The sequence below is a fragment of the Myodes glareolus genome, chromosome 11, assembly GCF_982192425.1.
Source record: "Myodes glareolus chromosome 11, mMyoGla1.1, whole genome shotgun sequence".
Lineage (NCBI taxonomy): Eukaryota > Metazoa > Chordata > Mammalia > Rodentia > Cricetidae > Myodes > Myodes glareolus.
The window spans coordinates 72,888,129-72,910,528 of NC_142036.1; the positions used below are offsets into that span (position 1 = coordinate 72,888,129).

The 22,400-nt window shown below is 41.8% G+C and overlaps 1 non-coding gene across 1 annotated transcript; it reads left to right on the forward strand.

Moving 5' to 3' along the window:
• The first annotated feature begins 16,088 nt into the window (after positions 1-16,088).
• Positions 16,089-16,195, forward strand: LOC125388106 (U6 spliceosomal RNA). Its single transcript, XR_007228119.2, has one exon. It is a non-coding gene; the product is annotated as a U6 spliceosomal RNA (small nuclear RNA).
• The last annotated feature ends 6,205 nt before the right edge of the window (positions 16,196-22,400 follow it).

The window sequence follows — 22,400 nt, forward strand, 5'->3', positions numbered from 1 at the left end:
TTCCAGTCGCCATCTGTACCTCAATTTACATTTCCCAAAACACTGCTGACATCTGCTTAAATGCCAATCTCTTCCCAACTCAGTTGGATTTTAGCTCAAAAGTGATATCCTATACTGGCTTGGAATTTCAAATTTGTACTAATGTTCATCAGAAACGCCCAGTAGCTGCAGGTACACAGGCTCTCTGAGCCCCCTTGAGAAGTTTTCTAGAACACTGGAGGCACAGACAGACCTGTCATTTCTCAGGGAACGTGGGTGCAGTGTATCAGGGTGGACTGCCCATCTCTGAGAAAAGGAAAGACTCTGCCCTGGGCCACCCTGTGAAACATCCTGAGGACTTAGACGTCATTATGAAGAAGCACCGCCCAGTTTTCCCGTCTGGGTAGTGTACCTTCCTTATGCTAGTGGTGGATTTTCTCCAGTGAGTCAGTGTGTGAGACGGGCACAGAAACACACCTGAGGTGGTGATCGTGTGGGAATGCGGCTGAGGACTGTCCCGTAGAAATTCCAGGACCCCCAGAAACAACGAGCTTCTAAAAAAATACTGAATTAAAAAACAATACATGTAAATTATGCTCCCAAATGGCTGTGCACCCAAGTAAAATGCACACTTAATCTAATAACATTGAACTTTTTTTGAAAAAAAAAATCTCATAGTGATTTTGAAGTCAGGAGAACACTATTTGAGAATCGTCAAGGATATCAAATACTTATCCATTAAGGGTAATTTGATTTTTAAAAAAACAATAGGTCATCTGAACTGTTACATGCTATACAGTGGGTTTAGGGGAACTGCTTATCCTTGTGTGATTCACAGACTAATTCTGAAATAGCACTTTCAAAAGATGAGGTTAAATCCTTTTTAAATAAGAGAGGCGGCAGGGAACAAGACTTGCTCTCTTTCAAGAATTCTTTGAATAGTTGATATTGTTTGTATTTTAGATCCAGCTACAACTGGACTTTAGATCTGTCTTCATATATTTCAAGATATATGGCTGGAAATGCGTAACTGCACTAAGTCTCAATTACCTTCATCCTGTTAGATGCGGAGGTAGTCACTGCACCTGCTGTGTGGGAATTGTGAACATTAAGAAGGATGCTGTGTGTGAGGTGCTTTTCCCAGACTCTGGAGCCGTAAGCACTCAATAGAGCAGTGATGCCTCATAATTTACTTCATGCTTTAAATGTAGACACACAGATGATGAGATGTAGTGTATTTAAGCTTAAATCATGCTGCTATAACAAACGGCCTGAGACTGACTAGTCATAAAAAATGGAATTTATTTCTCATAGTTCTAGAGGTTGGATGGGTTTAAAGAAGCGAATACCTCTGGACATGGCCACATTACATCTGGTTTCTAGGTTGGAGACCTAGTCTAGGTAAGGTCTTCTTTTCTGGATTGTGCTTCTGGATGGATTTCCCAGGATTCTCAACATTATCAATATCTGTTCTCAGTCAGCTTCAGAGTCCTAGCTACTTCTGTCTGCAGAAGTTCTACCTCCCCTGTAGATCGAGACCTTAAAGATTAACTAACAAAGTACTATTATTCATTCATTCATTCATTATTTCTAATTTTGTAGTTCAGGTTGGCCTGGATCTCACTTTTTAGCTCAGGTTGGCCTATGCTCACCATAGTCCCCCTGCCTTCACCTCCTGAATTCTAGAATTCTAGGTATATTATAGATAAACCACCACTGCTAGCATTGTTACATTTTGAAATGCAAATAACAAATTGCAGCGGAGACAGTGCCGCTCTTTCCCTCTTGTCCTCAGTTCGACGTCTCTGCTAACCGGTTTGTGAGAAACGCCTCAAGCAAAAGCAGACTGGTCCCTGCAGCAACAATCTTTCTTTCTGGAGAAGTGATTTTCATATTTTCTTTTCATTTTATTTGGCAAAAAATGTCTCAGCTAAAATGAGATGTCTGACTCATTTCTACAGCCAAATATTTCTGAAATAAAAGTTTGGGGGTTTAAAAATAAAAAAAATTAAAACCCAACTCAGTTCTAAAATAGGCTTATAACTTGCTGATTTTCAACCAAAATGTTTAGGGATGAAACTGTAGTTAAACAAGTGCTAAAAAAAAAAAAAAAAAAACAACGGTGGAATCTTCTCTTCAAACTGAATTTTACAGAGAGAATTAAAAAGAGAGGCACAGGACCGCAGGGCTCTTGTGGTTACAGAAGGAAGGGAGAGGTATATCCTCCCTCCCTCCCTCCCTCTCTCCCTCCCTTACTGATCCTTGCATTTACTCCCTGCTTTCCTCCAGGACCCCCACACTGCCTCAAAAGCCAGAGGGCCCCCCAGATAGAAACTCTCTAGCACCCCAGGCCCAGTTGCTCCTTTGAATTCATCTCTCTTGTTGAGGGAAGGAAAGGTGAAAAGGCAAGTATCCCATTCCACATAGAGCATTGACCCTGTCAGTTGGAGTCAGCAGACACAGATGGCGTCTATCAGCTGACAGCTCCGCTCTCTGTGCTCTACCCAGCATTCAGCGGTGCTTCTGGAGGTAGACAAGTTTCATTCTGTTGGTGCTAATGTTCTTCTGCTTGGCTACACGGATGTTCTCCAGGGACTCCCAGACCAGGAGGACATGCCCTAGTTTTTAAAAATGGCTATACTCTGGTTTGCTACATTTGGCCATACTGGTCTTCTCCTTTGTCCAAGTCCAAAGTCAAGGCAGGGGTGAGGCAGAAATACCAGTGCTTTGAAAAAGCCACAGGCCTTCGGCTTTATCCTCTCCAGTTAGGAAAGGTGCTTTTCCCTCAGTAAGTTAAAAGCATATGGGGAGGAGTCACCTTGGCCTGGCCTCTGCCTCATGCCCGGTGTGGTAGTTTGAAAGAAAATGCCCTCCAAAGGGAATGACACTATTAGGAGGTGTGGCTTTGTTGGAATAGGTGTGGCCTTGGTGGAGGCAGTGTATCACTGTGGAGGCAGGCTTTGAGGTCTCATATGCTCAAGCCATACCCAGTGTCTCAGACCACTTCCTGTTGCCTGTGAGTCAAGGATTCAACAAAAGAAAGAAACACACAACAAAATTCTACAACCCCAACCCCAGGACAGGGCTCACAGGTGACTGTAAGACTGTGTTCCTTTGGCTGTGTGTCTTCAGTTAAAAGACTGAACCTTTCTAATAAAAACTGGCATTTCACAGCTATATGAATTTCAGTATTTCTGCAAAGGTCCATGTTGAAAGACCTGGGTGTTTGTTTATTTGTTTGTTTGTTTCTTTTGTTTTAAATTTCAGTCTGTCATAGATTAACAAATGGATTTCTAGAAAAACTTAAAATTTTAATTCTTAAATCCAGCAGACTTAAAATGATCCTGTCAGGTTGTCTTAAAGTTTCTCACCTTTCCTTTTTCATTTCTGCATGGTAGACCGGTGACAGCTGTGTGTCTGTCACCAGTGTGAGTAGAACACTAAGCTCCCCTGATGCAGACACTGCTCCTAAGTTACAGGGACCCCACGAGGTTAAATTGTATAGCACAAGAGAGCCTGCATTTGACAACAATTGTCATACACTTTATATCCTTTTTGACCTGGCCAATTGATTGCTACCTTTGCTAAGTTTATAGCTGTACATAGGTTCTCCAAAGAAATGCAAAGGAAGAAGGAAAGGATTGTTCTGACCAGTCTCTCATGAGAGACAGAGGTTCTAGAGCCAGCCCACAGGCAAGCCTGAGTCCTTTATCTGCCCTGAACATTCTACACAGACCTCGGGTGGGGAAGAGAATTGTGTTTAAGCGTCTGGGGGCTCCTCCATTTTCCTGTCGGCTGGCTAGAGAGGCCAGGCATCTGAAGCCAGCGCAGTGTTAGGCACTCAGACTTAGAGCACACGGATGTGGGTACGAACATCTACTTATTGCCAGGGGGACCACAGACGTGGCTATTTAAGCTCTCTACGTCTCCATTTTCTCCCGTGTGAAGTAGGGGCTAATCATAGTGCCTGTTTTTCTTAGTGTCGCTGGACGGATTAAATGAAATAATCCCCATTATGCTCAACAATTTTTAAATGACTGACAATAGCTAGAAGGGCAGAGCTGGCTGTTCAGCTCCAGCAAAGCTCTGCTCTAGTCGGCCAGGTTTCAAGGCAGGATGCGTTGAGGATCAAAAACTGTAGAGCAACCCTTCTGGACACAACAGGAAAAAAAAAAAAAAAAAGAACCCCGAATCTCACCACGACAATTTTAAAAGGGTTCTGACCCTGAAATTATGTCTTTCCCTGTAGCTATCTAACACTCTCTCTCTCCTTGCCTTCACCCCAGCTGTGAAAGAGATGGTTATAATATGGAAAATGACTCCAAGTCCTGAATACATCATCCAAGGTGAGGAAAACTGCAGGGGTTGGTACATGAGTCTGGGGAGGCAGGAGTCCCCTTTTCTCTTCTCTGCACAATGCGCACAGAATATCTGTGATTAAAATTCTTAACATGATTTCCGAGCATCTCCTTCCGAGGTAGATGACACGCAAAGGCAGGCACAGAGACGGCGAGCTGAGCTGAATCAAGTGGTTCGTTTGCGAGAGCTTGTGCAACACTCCATAATGAATTTGCTATTTACTGATAGAGTCGTGCATTCATTGGGCATTAATGGGCAGGGCCAATGTACAGTCATAGTTATTTTATTTTCAATTCAAGCTTTGCTACCAGGCAACTAAATTGCTGCAGAAGGAAAGTGATATGCCAATTTCAAAGGCTCTTATTGCTGTACCGTAGAGTAACTGAAAAAAAGAAACATAAAGAAATACTGAAAAGTAGGATGGAACTATACGTGCTAACTAATGATAATGGCGGAGCTACAGATAATGCGCTCTATTCAGAAGGCACAGGAGGTGAAAGCGCTTTCCTAAACCTGAATCGGCTCACAAGGGGTAAACAGGCCACTGAATGGCTTCTGGACACTTCTGTTTGTCTATGGCCACACCACCCTGAAGGTGGCCAATCTCATCCGCTGTTTCCACTACTTTCCACAACTGTGAGGCTAATCTTATCAGAAGTAATTTTTATTTGAAGTTGGTTAAATCAATCTCAATCTTTACCAGTGTCCTTAAATTCTTCTCTGATGGTTTGGTCTCTTATCCAAGGTCCTTGCCGTTATCTGGTCCTGGTGGCCCTATCTGAATACTGCTTTGCTGGTGTGGCTATCCTCCCGTGGGGCTGCCTGGACTGCCATGAAGACCTCAATCTGAGGCAAAGCTGAGATGACAGTTCCTTCATTCACAAATAGGTCTTGTTCTTGTGCTAACCTCTGTCCTATAGGGAATTCAGAATCTGTGCCTAGGCTGGGCTTGGTGTGAACGCAGCAAGACAAGGCGAGTGATGAGGCTAGGACAACAGATCTCATCTGACTCCTCCCCAAGAGGCTTCCTTCTCCAGAGTCCAAGGAGATCCCTCCAACACGGAGCATTATCAAACTGCAGAGAGCTGCCAGTGTACATTAACAGATGCACCTGGATTCTGACTCTAGTACAAACGAGTGTTTTTAGGATGAGAACCTATGAGATCACATCAACAGTTTAAACCCTCTCGCTGTCAAGACTGGTATTGCTGTTTGTGTGTGTTTTTAAGATATGCTATCACCCTGTAGCCCAAGCTGGCCTGAAAGTTCTCTTGTCGTAGCCTTCTGAGTTCCGGAATCACAGGTGTGAGATACCACCCTACCTTGGATGAGTTTTTAAGACATTTCTAGGTGGAAGGAGACCTGGAGGACGAGGACCACCTGGCAGAAGAGAAATCGGGTGGACTAGCAAAGGTCTCGCTGTGTTAACCAGTCAGCCTGCCTGGTTCCACAGATGCACCCTAAGATGGTACTACTCATTCCCACCGCTAGTGAGTCTCCATGGCAGCCAGGAGCAGTAGTCTTAGGAGCACAAATACTGGAGGAAACATTTAGACGTTTACCTATTTTTATGTGTGTCAGTCTCCTGTGTGCTCTGCTTGAGTGTTTGACCTTTCTAACAGTGAATCTGGATTAAGAACTTCGAGGAACCAGGGCAGAAATCCCTCCTGGAGGAACCATTGCTGCTCCTTTGCTGGTTGCAAGCAGTCATGTGACTGCAGTTCCTGTGCTGTGGCCTGCCATCCTGTGTCCTGTCTAAGAGCTGTTTCCGAGAGCAGCTATAAGGACCCTACCGTCAACTCTGAAGAGACTGCCCTCATCTGCTATCTAGGCTGCTTTTGTTTCAGCTTTGTTTTTGTTCTGTGGGTGAAGTGTGAGGGGGGAACAGGGACTGACTGAAGAGGGACTTGTTCACCCCAGCTGGTGACTCCGGCAGGGTCACTTGACCTGTGTCACTTAATGACACAGTGACTCTGTGGCGGCTGTGCAGACGTCTGGAGACGGAAGTATTGTGTGCTGCCATAAGGTCTTCTAAGTCGGTCTTCTTCCCTCAAGAGCCTGACGCTTCAACACATTTATTTACCAAACAGCATCTATCAAGTAATAATTGCTTTGTTTTCTTTGTTTATTAAGATAAGCTAGAGAAAACTGCCAATCAGTTTTGACTGACATATGATAAACGGTGTTATTGATTTGATATAATGCCATGAAATTAAGCACAGCAAAAATTGAAAGAAAACTTGGCGTGCATATTTATGTTTATTTTAGTTAGATGTATGTTTTCAATTAGGTTTTAAAAATGTTAAATATAGTTCACAGTGCTGGTTACTATCTTTACTTAATTTTTGAAGAATGCAAAAATTTAGGAGAGCGAGATGGAAAAATGATTTTGAAGTCCAAGGGGGTTAAGGAGGTCTGGAGAGATGCATCGTGTTTTTGGAGACTTCTTTGGGGCCATTGGGCATTAGCCGATTTGGGGATAAATGGTAGGGGGCTGCTCGTGGAGCAGATGAAGTCCTGAGTGAATGAATGTGTGTTGCTGATATGAGCACAAGGACCTTAGACCCTTGGGTGAGGCTCAGAGAAATGACAAAGCCCTAGAGTCCAAACATAAAATTTTATGAATGATTGACCCCTTCCCCCAGGGCAGGGGGTGGGGAGGAGGATTAGCAACCACTCTTTACTTCTCTCAGGTGACTGAAACCTGAGATGGATCTACAGAGACTTCCCACTGAGTCAAGCAAACCCCTCTTTCTTTTGCTGTGCAGAATAAATGTACTGGGTCTCCAGGTTTGCATATTAGGTGCCCTCCCTCAGAGACAGCCCAGCAGCTCAATCCCAGCTTTCTTCATGGGCTTCTATTGTTTCTTATGGATCTGCTATTTTCTTCATTCCCAAGTCTCCTGAGTCAGGATTCCAGGACCAAGCCATGGAGGACTCAACAGGATTACCTACTCCTTAGGTATGCATGAGCTAAGAAGTCCTGTCTAAAAAGTCAAAGACTTGTTTTAGGCAACCAACAAACTTAGTTTTTCATATGATTTTCTTACTGTCCCATTTTATTTCATGCCTCTAACCTTGACATTATTAAAGGAATGTTGACTACACTGGTTTGCACAGAATTAGTAGGCTAATTCAGCCCACAAGACAACTTCCAGACTAGTTCTGACTCAACAGTGTCTCAGGAAAAAGAAATATACCCTGTAATAAAATGCAGGGACCTCGGAGAAATGAGCTGTAGGCCTGAGTGCCTCCAACTATTTCCATAGATACGGGTTGTCGTTTCTCATTTGCAGTGGCTCAAGAGAAGAGGGAAAATAAACTGTGTGGGTTTAGCAGTTTGCCTTCCTGCAGTCAGCGTCTGTGGAGGTGCTTGCAGTTTAGAGATGGCTGTGAACGATCCATCTGTGGATCATCAGGTCATCATCAAGGTGATGGCGAAAGCTGGACATCGAATTGAGAAGTGAGTGGGATTTGCCATACACACACATATGCACACACACGCACACACACACACACACACACACACACACACACACATATGAGTGTCTTGCTTACACAAATGTATGTGTATCATATGAATGCAAGGTGCCCATAGAGGTCAGAAGGGGCCATTGATTTCCTGAAGTTGGAGTTTCAGATGGTTGCGAACTATTACGTGGGTCTGGGAGCAGAATCCAGGTCCTCTGCAAAGGCGACAAGTGCTTTTTAACTCCTGAGCCATCTCTCCAACCCCCAGATACTCTGATATTGGAAAGGAGGAAACTAGGACTCCGGATCTATTAGATGACTGACTCTTTGTGGTAAATTGATACCGCTGAGAGATGTCCACTCTGAGTGGTTTATTATAATTGCATTTAATGAGCAAATACATGTGGGCTCTTCTCAAGTGATTGTGGCTCAACTGCCTATTTAAACCAAACATACATTTGATTGTTTTTAAATATTGATGTCTTTGCTGTTATTACAAAACACGGAGTAGGAGTTCACACAATGAGGGCGACATGTGAATGTGTCGAGCTAATGTCAAAACAACAGCCTGGAGCAGCACGGGTGTCTGACAGGTTTCAGAGCAGAGTGAGGGCTGACTGGACTGCTCCAGGCTGCATGAGGTCTCTCCTCACGAGGACTTCGCTGTTTTCTGGGGTGTCTGCAGCCTGGAGTTGTGTCAGACTTCCTCGATTCTGCTCTGCAGAGAGGGAGGACATGAACTTTGCCAGCAGGAGGAATGAATATGTATCGTGTTTTTCTTTGGATCACGCTGTCTGTGACCTCTGCTGAGAGGGATTGTGTGACAGTGTGCTTGACTTCTGTAATGCAAGGCCTGCCAAATAAAACATCTAGGCTGCACCTCTCCGGCAAGGCAAGTCCACCAGCCGGAGTGCGGCTGGCTTCTTTTAATGCAACACTTCTTTCCCAAAAAGTCACTGAAAAGACTTGTCTCCCTCCTTTATCAGCATCCTGGACAACCTTGGCTTACTTCCCTGAACGCTGTTACTAACTTTCCAAATTAAGTAAGAAAGTCCCCCAAATGTGTGTGTAAAACCCTCCCAGAGCAGAGATCTGGCTTTAAGCAGGGCTAACATTTTTGTGTTTGTGTGTGTGTGTGTGTGTGTGTGTGTTTGTGCAAGTACATGCATGCGGGCATGTAAGTGGGGTGTGGGGAATTAGAGGTGAACTCAGGAAAGAGTAATGTATGCTCAAACGCCATTTACTGGAGAATTCTTTCTTCTTCGAAGTTTAATCTTTGTTTTATCAAATACCTTCAAATGATTATATGAAGTCAATTGCATTATGGAAGGTAATCTTTTTTACTTACAGTCCACTGATAAATGTTAACCCCATCTGAGAAACACCCTTAGGCAGGCATCCAGAAGGAACCATGGTCCCATCAGAAACACAGAAAACTGCTTATCTCCCCTGTGTAACATGATCACATCTCTGAATATCAACATCTGGAAATATTTGAACCTCTCACACCACACAAGGACACAAAGTGTGTCATCCCAGAATTCAGGTCGAAGTAGACGCTCCCTGAATGTTTAATTATGGTATTGCTCCTTTATGCACTTGCCTGATCTGATGTTTATTATGCTCCAGGTACTTCTTTATATTGTCAAGGACAAACAGTGAATAAGGCAGACAAAATCCCTGCCCTCTCGGATCTTCCATTAAAGTATGAAAATTGTAAAGATTTCAGGTCACATTAGATAGAAAGAAAACTGAAACAAGACAAGGAACTGGGGAATTGCAGAGGCTGGGGTTATTTTAGAAAAGCCTTTTTAAAGGGAGGTTATTTGAGCAAAGGCTGAAGGATATGAAAGGGCAAACTATACGGAAGATTGAATACGGAAAGAAGAGGAAATATTGAGCCCTTTCTGTAGGCATCTTGGTCAAGGGGACCCAGAGGCTGAGAGAGAGGAGGTACAAAAGTCAATGGAGGGTTTTAACAGGCCTGTGGCCTGATGTAATTTCTGTTCAAAGGATACCACTCCTGTGGCTGTCTTGAATGCATTTTTAGGATTGGGAAGAAAGGGGATGAGAGCAGAGACCAGGCAAGAAGCCATTGCAATAGTTAAAGTTGAGACATGATAGTGACTGGGGTTGGGTTGGTACCAGAGGAAGTCTTGAGGGAGTTTTGGATTTGGGACACATACTGAAGCGGGCGGGGGGGGGGGGAGGGAGGGAGAGACAGAGAGAGAGAGAGAGAGAGAGAGAGAGAGAGAGAGAGAGAGAACTTGTTGATGAATGTGTATATAAAATACGTCTGAAGGAAACACCAGGGACAAAGACTAGCTTCAGATCTAGAGAACAGGAGAAATAATGATGAATGATGCCATTTGTTTTGGTGAGAAGCAAGAGAAACAATTTTGAACAGGATATGAAGACTTCCAGTTTGGCTGTGTTGAACTTGAAATGGGTGTTAGAGATCTAAATGGGGAGACAAGTGAGTGGTTGGGATATTCCCATCCAGAGTTCAGGGGATGTGTCCTGCTAGAGGGGATGGTTGACTTTGGAGTATGGATAGAAAGCAACCAACTAGAAGTATAAAGGTAGGAGACGGAATATTAAAGATCATGGTCTTGGATAAGCCATCATTTGGGTCTTAAACCCAAGAGGAATGTCTATGTGAGACTGCCAAGCTGTGGTTGTGGAAGGAGGGACAGCAGGAGAAGAGTTAGGTGTTTATGGGTCCAGGGAAGGAAGTAATCTAAGGAGTGGGATAATCCATTTTCATCTGCAGTTGAATGAACAAATTCAGCTCTACAGCTTACGAGGTGATCAATTAATACAACCAATTATAAGCCCCCTGTTCTGTTCCTGGGCCAGGTTGGAGAGGTAAGTCACTCACACTCAATACTTCATAACCTTCCTTCAGCATGATAGTTGGAGACAGATTGCTGTAGGATGGAGACGAGAGAGAGTTCATCCCTCCCTGCTTTGTGTTCAGTGAGTAAAGGAAATGCTTTTGTTTGCTTCAGCACATATTGGTATACCCGGAAGACCACTTAAACCTGCAAATATTTTTATTCTATTAATTCAGTCTGAAAATTTTACTCTGAGGGCAGTTTTTTTTTTTCTGTTTTCCTTCCTGACTGGAATTCTATCAAGAAGTCTATACAACCCATGGACCTCAAACACTGATAAGAAAGCCAGAGGGTCTCAGGAACAATTCACACAAGAATCTGAAATCCAGAGTTTTAAATTAATATTTACAAACAAATCAGAAGCAGCCATATTAAATGAAACACAGAGATGATGAGAAATAGAGCATTGCTGGAGCTAACATTCGCTAAAGTCTTACTCTTTGCCTGCCATTTTCTAAATATTTAGCAGATATCCATATATTTAATATGTAAGTCATTAACATAAAATTTATTACCCAGGAGTAAATGGATGTGAAAAGACTTTAAAAAGTTGCTGCAACATGAACAGTTTGTGACTGAAGCAGGGTCCAGACCTAGCTATTGGGATTCATGCTCCACAAGCATAACTGTTTTGCTCTCTGCCTCCGGTTGCTCCCAAGATAACCACCAAAAGAACTGGCAGGAAGTAGTGTTAAACTGGACAGGCAATTAAAGGTGGCCTTTAAAACCCTGATTTCTGTGTTATTCAAGATAGTCCTGAACTCCTGGGTTTAATCCATCCCTCCTGTCTCGGTCTCCTAACTCCTAGAACTAAGGACATGTACCGCTCTAGGCTGAATTTGAGGCAGAGAAAGCAGAAAAACATTTTAGTGAATGGAGATGTGATTAATGTATTTGTGGCTTGTGTGTGTGTCTTAATTTGTGTATATGCATATTTATATGCCAATATGTGTGTGGAGTTGGGAAGGAGAAAAACGCATGCACACCTGTCAAAAGTGTTTTGGTGATGTTCTTAGCTGCTCTTCCCAACAGGTCCTTTGTTCTCTGAGGGAGAGGATAGAGATTCACCGAGGTGGCAAGGCGGTGTCATTTGAGTTTCCGTGGTTCATGCATAAAATTTCTCTGATCCAAGAATAATGCTGACAGATTGGCACATCTTCTTTTTTTCCCCCTCCTGATGATATATATCTATTATACAGGTATAATATATACCTGTATATATAATCTACAAAAATAACTATTCAGTTACATTGTGATGTGGTTATCAAATGAGCAGGTTGATATAGCTGATGAGGAAGAGGGTAGAAAGAATAACAAGGTGTTCCACAGGAAACAGAAACGAGGGATGTTTGAGAACTTTCATCAGCCCCCTTGCAGCCCACTCAACTCTTCTCATTTGCTCAGGACTCCTGGGGAGACAGACACAATTATTGATGAAACCCTAGGAAGGAGGCAATTCCTGCATCCTCATTCCTGCGGATGGGGTTCTGTCTTTCCTTCTTCTCCTCTTTTCTCCTTTCCGAATATAGAGAGAATCCAGACTTCAGAAGGTAAGCTTCAGCTAACTAAAGCTTTACCATCCTGTTAAACATCAGAATCAGAGCTGTCTCATGTTAATGTAAGAATAAAAAGGCAGCCCAATTCAGCTATTTATTTTTTTCTAAACAGGGAAAGGAGCTAGTTTGCTAACTAAATAAGTGTTACCAGAATTCAAATATGTGATAATTACAAAAGAAAATCTAAATGGGTTATTATTTTGCATTGAAGAGTGAAAGAGTCATTGGTGTTCTGAATCATGAGAATTCTAACCCCTTGTCTTCTAGGAAGCAAAATAATATTATTTTGGAATTCTTAAAAGTCTGACCCAAAATAGCACTTGCATTCACTTAAGGTGGAAGTAAGCTAGCTCAGCGAATCCCTCATGTCTGTACTCATGGGCAGTCCGCACTTAGGCCTCTTACACAGAGAATGCAATGGCTGTATCACCTAAGACATTTACTTATGTGATGGGCAAATATACATGGGAGGTGGGTGTTGCCTCTGTAGTGTCCTAACCCCAACCTTACATTATCAACCATGTCACCTAGACTAGTCACCTTCGATGCAATAAAGCTGACCTTCACTGGATTCCTCCTAGACAGCTCAAAGGCAGCAACCTAGTCCCTTGAGCAGGATGTCCACTCCCTGCTGGTGAGACAGAGTATAACCTGGATGTAGGCACACCCTGAGGGTGATGAAAATTAAGTACAGTGGTAACGTAAGAGATTACTAGGGAATGATACATTCAGTAACTTCCTGTAATGACGACCTCCACCATGAGAACAAAGGTGATAAATGTTTTTGTTTTCTAATATGGAACATTGGATCTAGTTTCTAAATCTGAATGACAGTGGTTCTTCTAATGTCTAACCTAATATTCAATAATTTCTCTAGCCTAATGCAAGCTAGCACTTCTAATGTTTACTATGTGTTAGACTCTGTCCTTAATACTAATCTATCCATCCATCCATCCATCCATCATCTATCTATCCATCCATCTATTATCTACCTTCTATCTTTTGACTTTCTATCTATCCTAAATGTACTCAAGTTCTAATACAATCTAGACAATGATATCTATCTATCTATCTATCTATCTATCTATCTATCTATCTATCTATCTATCTATCTATCTATCTGTCTGTCTGTTTTCTACTTATTTTTTTTAAGACAGGGTTCCTCTGTGTAGCTTTGGAGCCTGTCCTGGAACTCACTCTGTAGACCAGGCTGGCCTTGAACTCACAGAGCTCCTCCTGCCTCTGGCTCCCAAGTGTTGGGATTAAAGGTGTGCACCACCACTGCCTGGCCTGATTTGTATTTATACAGCAACTTTGCTGATTCTTACAACAAAATCTGTAATAGAGAAAAAGATAACAGTAAACATATTTTATAGGTGAGGAAGCTGAGCCGCAAAAGGGGTTGTGTGGCTTCTTGGAATTCATTAGCACAATTAAAACAAAGCCATAGCTGTTTCATTGTGCTGTTAGGCGTTTTTCTCTCTAAATGTGACATGTTACTACTCCATTGTAAACCACAGAATAGTAGAGGACAAAGAGACACACAATTTATAGGAAGACTTTCTCAAATGATTTAAACAATGAGATTCCCAGTTTTGTTTTCTACATTTAAATCAGTTTTTTTTTTTAAAAAAAAACCCTTAGATTTATTAGGGGAAACAGAGTCACTCAGGAGTTAATTCCCCTTGTCATTTTATTTAATTTTTGGTGGGGGCAATTGCTTTTTTTTTTCTCTGCAGTAGGAAAACATTGATGTTGTAAGTGGAGGTTGCAAATGTGAACAGGCTCTTAAATGAAAATCGTATGGGGTACTTAGCATTCTGAAAAATATTTGAGTCATTATGTTGCAGTTCTAAAATTGAATCAATGCTATATTTAATATGGCACAACAGGCCATGAATTATTGCACATTAATTCATACCCAGTGTGTTGCTAGGCACATGGCTCAAAGCTGAGTGCAGTCAATGCAACTAAACATGAATACACCATAATTCACACACAGGAGGGTCCCACTGTAATTATAAAAGGCTATTATAAAAGGTTATTTAAAATATCTAGCTATGTTAAGTTTTAAATCTATACAATTTGTGGTAGAAGGTATTGTCATATACCTTCTTCTTGGTCCAATAACTTCAAGATTTGCATGTTAAATCCTAGGTCATTAGTTTCTCATCAGTAGACTTTGTAAGGCTAGAAATGTAGTCTTTAGTTTTCAGTTTTCATTTGAGAGAAAAAAAAATTAGAACTTCCTCTTAAGCAAGGAGTGTCATGCCGAGCTGTGCAGGGCAACATTTCAAATAAGAGGATAAGGGCTAAAAATTCTACTGCAGCCTTCCTGGGGACAGAACCCTATCAGGCTGGAGCGCATAGCTGGGTGCCCTTCCTCCCCAGGCAGACGCTAATGGACATAGGAGGAGGAAGGCACAGAGTCTCAACGCTGGCATTTAGATGGGGGACGCAGTGAAAGAAACCTAATGAAGGGATTGCTGTGATCTGCTCTGTTTTTGACACTGAAAACTATGACCTTTTGGTAGAAAGATTTGCATTCGGTGTCAGTAATTGTTGAGAAAATTTCAGGAAAATCCAACTCACTTTGAAAATATTTGCAGAGTGCTTCTTCCCAATGGCTTGGGTATGGTTTCTAGAGCCCCAGAGAATAAGGGAAGAGGGTGGGACTCCTGAGCAAAGAGATCTTGGTCCTTCTGCCCACCCACTCTCTGGCTCATGCCAAGACACGATGCTAAATGAGCATGGTGCCGCCTGTGCAGCAAAACATTTTTAGATAACATGTAAAACAATGGAATATTCAAACAGTTAGGAAAATGGGTGACTGGGTTTAGACGGTGTTTGCACTCATTAATGCTTATGTAGCTGACTGTTGCAAAATGGATAAAAGAAGGAAATGGACATTTTCTCTCTCATTACTAGTCAATATTTTTTCTTCTACTAAAGTTATAAAAACAATATTACCTCTGTTTTTCTAAAAGTCTATTTTGTACTTATCTTACTATATTGTGGTTGAATGATCTATATTAATAAAGCTTATTGTAAATTTCACAATGATATCAACATAATAGCTAGGCTTAAATATTATTAAAAGCAGAATAAGAAAGGATTTTGCTAAAATTAATGGACTGAATCTAATTTACATTTCTATTACCGAGGCTAATTGTAAGAGCTCCCACCTTGATTAGAATCCTTAGTAAACAAAAATATGCTCAGATTTTATGAGTGTTTGAATTTCTCATGTATTACAGGAAATTAGACTTGACCAAGCCATTCGCCTGTTCAAATCAAGCGTGGAAAATTGAACTTTACTGAACAAGAACAAATTAAAGAATATGGTCCTAGGTGTGCCTGCACAAATGATATCTTAATTACAGATATTGGATTTAAATATCATTCACACTAAAATGCATTAAACTCGTCAAGATCTCTCAGCAGTCTACAAAGGAAACATGGCGTTTATACTGCTGGTTTTGTTCTCCTCCGGGAAGGGAGGCTCGTGAAACTTCTGCAATGCACACCACCATCTCCTGGAGAACTTGTGGGAATATGGCTGCTGGGCTCCAGGCCTAACTTTCTGCTGCAGTCGCTCTAGGGGGAGCCCAGAACTGGGAACTACCAACTACTCCAGTGACAAGGAAGCTGTTGGTCACGATCACACTTTTAGGAGCGGTGAGGGACTTTTTTCCATCCACTAGCCCTCAAGTTGGTATTCATTGAGCCCAGCAGGGACAGGTTGGTGTTGATTTACTTTTTTGACTAGTAAGGCAAGTGTATAGGTATAGATCAAAAGGAGAATAGTCAATAAAGAACTCCTTCTGTGCTCGCTTCGGCAGCACATATACTAAAATTGGAACGATACAGAGAAGATTAGCATGGCCCCTGCGCAACGATGACACGCAAATTCGTGAAGCGTTCCATATTCTAAAAAAAAAAAAAAAAAAAAACTCCTTCTGAGTTTCTGCCCTTGTGGGCTCTAACCGTGTTTTCATCCCAGCTTGGATGTAGGCAGTTCCTTGTGTGCGGATGACTGTTTCTTTTGAGTGTCTCACAGAAGGTCGTGTGTACAGAGAATTAACACTTTATGTGTCTGGAGTTGCAGCATCAAATAAACTCTTATTATCTACTACTTGTAAGAAAACATTTGTCCCAAGTAAATCATAGCTAAAGTTTGTAAAGGAAATTTACATCTCCAAAGGGCATATGTGTGTGTGTGTGTGTGTGTGTGTGTGTGTGTGTGTGTGTATTGTCCCATTTAGTCCTACACAATATTCCTATAATATCTTCATTACAATAATATTAAGGATGTGTTCTTGCTAATTCATATAATTAGTATATAATTGAGTCAAAGGCTAAGGCTCTTGGGATCCTTTTTAGATTTAATATTTTTCATTACATACACACATACATATGGGCAAGTATGTGCATGTGTGTGCAAATGTCCTTAGAGGCTAGAGGCATCACATCCCCCTGGAGCTGGAGAGACAGACAGACGTGTATGTTGGGGATTGAACTCTGGTTCTTTGATGGAGTGGTTCTTGTCAGAGAGATGTCCAGCCATCTCTTCAGTCAGACTCGGGGACCCCTGACCTTATGTTCTTTCTCCTTACTGAATAGGAGACACATAGGGGATATGACCCCATCTTGACACTCCAACCACTGGTCCTAACCAGTCTTTAGTCTATCTCCTCTGAATTTCCTGGGCTTAGGAACTTGGACTTGGATTTCAAATCTTATTTTATCCATTTGTCTTAATCTTTGATACTTTCTTGTTTTATCAGTTTCTGGGTTTAACCTCTGAGTTAGAAAATCCCATCCCTTGAACATAATTCTTTTTTGGAATTAAGTACAAGATATTGAATTTGTTTTCATCTTAAAAAGCAAATCATCTCATAATTATTAAAACCATTAAAACCAATAGAGACTTCTTCAGCTGTGACACAGGAACCTGACCCTTACTCAGGTGGACCATTTTGATTTCACAGATCACAGGTTCTTCTAGCTTTTAATTATTAGTCAATAAAATATAGAGCAATATTAGGTCCCAGATCTTCAGTGAGCAAGCCAGTCTGAGAAGAGGCCCCTGGCCTTAGGGAGACCCTTGGTAGTTGCTCTAGGCTGCCTTTCCCCCTCTTCCCTCTTTGGCTTATGTAAAGCTGATTTAATCTTCAGTTGTCCAAAGTGCCAGCTTTACAAATGCAGTAACAGAAGACAAATGAAGCACCCAGCAGCCTCAATTAGCGCAGATATCAGCACATACCATTAACGGGAAGAAGAATACACGACATGTCTATCTGACTAAAGAAATGCCAGCGATGAAGGCAAAGTGGTGCCACCAGAAACAAGAGGGCTGAAGTCACCTTCAGGCCCATGGAGAGTTAATATTAGCCCTCTTCACTCATGAAAAATAATAATTAAACACTGCTTGTCAATTAATGCCAACTTAAAGAAAGGGCCTACACTTAGATTAAGTGAGGAGCTGGGGTGGCTGGGAAACAGCAAGGAAGGAGGAGGGGAAGGGGCCTAAAATAATGGAAGAGATAAGGTGGAAAAGGGGAATAATTAAACACACATGTACTTGCACAGAGTTGGGGCACTCATATTTCTAATTAGAATTTCAATGCAGGAGCCCAATTTAACCTCAGGGAGCCTTTATGTTCGTGTCACTGTTGTACACAGCAATCAATCCAGCTCTGGCATCTTTCTTGCAAGTTGGATTTTCCTACTACATTAGTGGAACCCCAGTCTCCGTATCTTTAATGGATATTTTCTTTATAGAGCTTTAGTATGTGTTTTGTCTTCTAGAAAATTCTATTCTGAGAGGAACAATAGCCACTTAGACACTGGAATTCAAAAGAGTCAGTGGCTTCCTGACATTAACCCATTTCTTCCTTCACAAATGCAGTTCCCAGTGCTCTCGGGATCATAGTCTATCAGTCCACTTGACTGAACTTGGAGAGGGAATAGTTGTGTGTTCCGTCAAACAGTGGTGGAGAGTAAACAAGACAACCCAGAATCATCTCTCTTGTGGCTCGGACAGTCAGCAATTAACATGCCCTAACCCCACCCCTGACTTTCAGCTTTTCCAAAATCTTTGAAATGGAATTTTGACTTTGGTTTTCCTTTCTCTCAGCTCCAGAAGATTCATGGCTAACTAATAACTTCTGGGCCTGGAATATATAGGACCACAGCCCTCTATGTAACTAAAGAGGCAGGTGTTCTCGTAATCTACCTTCCGATATAAGAAACAGACCAGAAATGCTGAGTATTTTGTTCCCAAACTGATGTGGAGGAGGAAATTATTTTAACTTATAGCATAAAACACAGAACTCCGCATAATAACTCCTCTCAGAGAAGAGTTTGCGAAGGCCACAATCTTCTAAGCCTTTGTTTACATAGCTATCCTATGTCCAATAGCCTACAGACTGTCACAGAGCATTCAATGCAAACATCGGACTGCCACTCATTCTGGAGGTAGATCATGGGCATCCATGAGTTACACTCATCCATCTACTGAGAATGAGAAACCTTCCAAAGAATTGGGTCCCATGCTTCAGGAATTGAGGGGACACTGAGTAGGTCCCACCCTGGAAGCTGAGAAAACTCAAGTCTTGTGTATTAATCAAGGTTTTCTTCTATAAACAGAATGAATGCATGTAATTTTGTATGGGATCTGGATCAATTGCTTACAGAATCCAAGAAGACCTGAAATGTTGAGTGTGTAATCTGGAGAACCAAGAAGTCTGCAGCCCAAGAACAGCAGTGGTACTGTTAGTCTTCAGAACCAAAGTCAGGGGGAAAATGAATTTGCTTTTCTTCCTTTTTTTTTTCTTGGCTGCACAACTTGATGAGGGCAGATCTTTCCTTGTTCTAATGATTTAGACTCAGTGCTAATCTCTTCTGGGAATTCCCTCTATTTTTCCAGCCATCTGTGTTTCCCTTGGCCCAGTCAAAAGGACACATTATATGAACTATTACAACTTGACTACAGGGGACAGCGGAAGATGAGGTCTTTCTTCCAATGGCCAGTTAGTGAACTGACAGCTTGTGGTCTGAGGAAGTAGGATCCTTCTCTTGATAGCCCCTTACACTCCAGATTTAGGTCTGAGATTGATGGGCAAGTTGAGTAAGGAAATTTAGGGCACTAGCCTAGGAGAAGCACAACATGCGAAATGTAGTTTCTACAAAAATGGAATTGCTGGTGAAATCAAAACAACTCGTAAAAAAAAAATTAATGGAATAGCTTGAAGATCAATTGCCAGACAGCATTTCTCTTGGAACTAAAAGTTTCCAAGGAGCAGAGGGACAATACATAAACGGGAGGAGAAGAGAGTTCCCGGAAAATTCTGATTCAGCATGTTGGAAAATTAAGTATGGGAAGAGCACAGTCAGAATAGAAATAGAAAGAAGAAGAGACCAGAAGAGGAAAAACAAATAAGCCCGTGGACAGACAGCATACTGGAGATGCAAATGATAGGAATTCCATAAGGAAGAACAGTAGGAAGTAGAGATTAAACAATAGCTAAACAAATAATAGAAGACAATTCCTCTGTGTTGAATGGAGAGTTGAGCCAGGCATCGAAAGATCTCACTGAGCTCCAGGAAAAAAAGCCAACAAAACAGCAGAGTCTTTGCCTGATAGCCTTTCTTCAGTGCAAAGCATAAAAGAAAAATTACATACTCTCACTAAGAGAAGGTACACACTGTTCCCAATAAAGAACAAACACCAAAGAGAAAGAATCAGTTCTAAGCCCCAGAGGCTAGAAGACAACAGGGGATAGTGAAGACTACTAACAAAACGGAAATGCTTGACCAATAATACTCTCAGCCAAGAGCATGCACTTTTATTTGAATATAAATTGACTATGGTGGCATCGTTTTACAGACTCAACCTTTGGGAGTCAGAGACAGGAGCTTCTTGAGCCGGAGACTGTCATAGAATGTCTTTAAAACACACCTAGGGGAAAAGCCTCACGAGAACTTTTATGTCAAGTGAGGAAAGACTGGGAGTTGTGTGTTTGTGTTTGTATGTGTGTGAATGTGAAAGTGTATGTGATAATGTGTGTGTTCGTGCATGGATGTATGAGTGTGTTTGTGTGTGCATGTGAGTGTTTGTGTGTACGTGTGTGTGAATAGACACTGAGAGCATGAGGGATAGAAGTTATGTAGCAAGTGCAAGTGAAGGATTCTTGAAATAGCACTAACGTGAAATAGGGGGTGTCGGCGTGGCAGGTGGGGTGCAGAAAAGGAAGTAGAAGCATTGTGATGAACAGTGACTTGATCGAGTCAGTGAATCCTGTTTATAATTTTGAAAATTTATTCCTCACAGATTTTTTTTAGCACTTAATTTTATTTAAAAATACTGCCTTAAAGTATCTTTTCTTTTTGTTAACAGAATTGGTTGGTACTCTGTTCAGTTTTGTTTCGAACACTCAGTTGCCTTTTCCTACTCTCAACTTGTGTGGCAAATAAGAAAGCCACACAAGAGAGAGCAGTAAACGGGAGTCACAGGCCAAGAAGGAAGAAGCTTCTGATGAAGGGCCTCAAAGGAGGCAGCATCCGACGGGCGCCGGCTGCGCCAGAGCGGTTGTCATCCAGCCTAGGTGGGAGTGGAGGTCTGAATTTGAGATTGGGTAGAAACCACAGGTGTTGATAACAATTAAGCAAGATACTGTTTTAGAAACGAGAAAGTCAGTTGTTAAAAATTCCGACAAGCTTCCCCCGGCTCCTCAGCACCAGGAAATTTTCCTCCTAAGAAACCTCACATGAAGCTGAAGCCTCACCCAAAGCAGACAGCTCTCTACTTATCTCCGGCTGCTGAAGCAGCTTGGAGAAGAAAATGGCCTTTAAAAGGAGCTGCCTAAGAAGTTCATGCCTCCGAAGATGTCTCCGAGCCAGAAAAACAACGCAGGCTTTCAAAGATCACTGTTGTCTGGCTCTCACGTGGGTACCCTGCCATAGAAAATGGTGTTCTCTGTCCCACACAGCCTTCATCTCGCACACGCACTTGTAAAGGAATAAAAATAGGGAACTTAGACCTCGCCCCCCCTTTAAGGCCCTCTTAAGACCAGACTCCATTTAGGTCCTGCTCTTCCTGTACACACTTTGAGAAGGGTTGCCAAGGAAACCCGAAACAAAGACGACTTCATGCACTCAACCAGGAAAGCGCACCCAGCACCTCAAATCTTTATACATTACTGAAGATTGACAATCTTTCTCTCTTTTTCTAGCTGGAGTTTTAAGATCAGCCTTAAAGCATTCCTTTTCTTTAAATCAGGGATGTGTCAATGGAGAGGTTTTCCTCTTATCTTCTGGCAACTTTTCAAGTGTTTTTGCCATTATTTCACAGTTTATGTATTCAAAAGTAAACATTACAATAATAGCAACTCTTCATTTGAAGAAACCGAAGGCTTAAGTAACAAATTAAGAAAATGCAGTTTTCATTCCATATTGACTTCAGCAGCGTCACCTCTAAGAAATATTGCTGCTGCTTATATGTTAATTTTAGAACTCCCAAGGCAAGAGGCACTGTCAGAGCATCGGCTCTCCTCTTACTCGTCCTCAGGATACAGAACCAACTGACCCAATAACACCTAGAAATCATCTCTGAGTAAATTGGCTGTGTGTGGAAGCTAATTGTCATAACTGAATAAGGGTCATTTTCAACACTGCTAATTGATATTGTAGATTTTATCCTTTAAGTTGCCTTTCTGCAGCATGTTCTTAAGAATGGAAATGTGTATAAAACAAGAGATAGGGGGCGGGGTGGTGATGGAAGATAAATATCCTGATACTCAGGACCATGGGAGATGTGCTTGATCAAAATCTAATAGCTCTTCTTCTTCTTCTTCTTCTTCTTCTTCTTCTTCTTCTTCTTCTTCTTCTTCTTCTTCTTCTTCTTCTTCTTCTTTTCTCCTCCTCCTCCTCCTCCTTCTCTTTTTCCTTCCCTTTTTTTCTTCCAAACAAAATAGACTTTGTAAACAGAGGGCACTAAAGTGCAAGTTATTTCACCCCATGCAGGGACAAAACATATATTCCGTGAGTCTGGGCTTTGGAAAGGAAGGTCATGGAACTCTGATCAGAATCTGAGAGTCTGCAATGTGTTTTTCCAAAACAACAAGCTTAATATTTC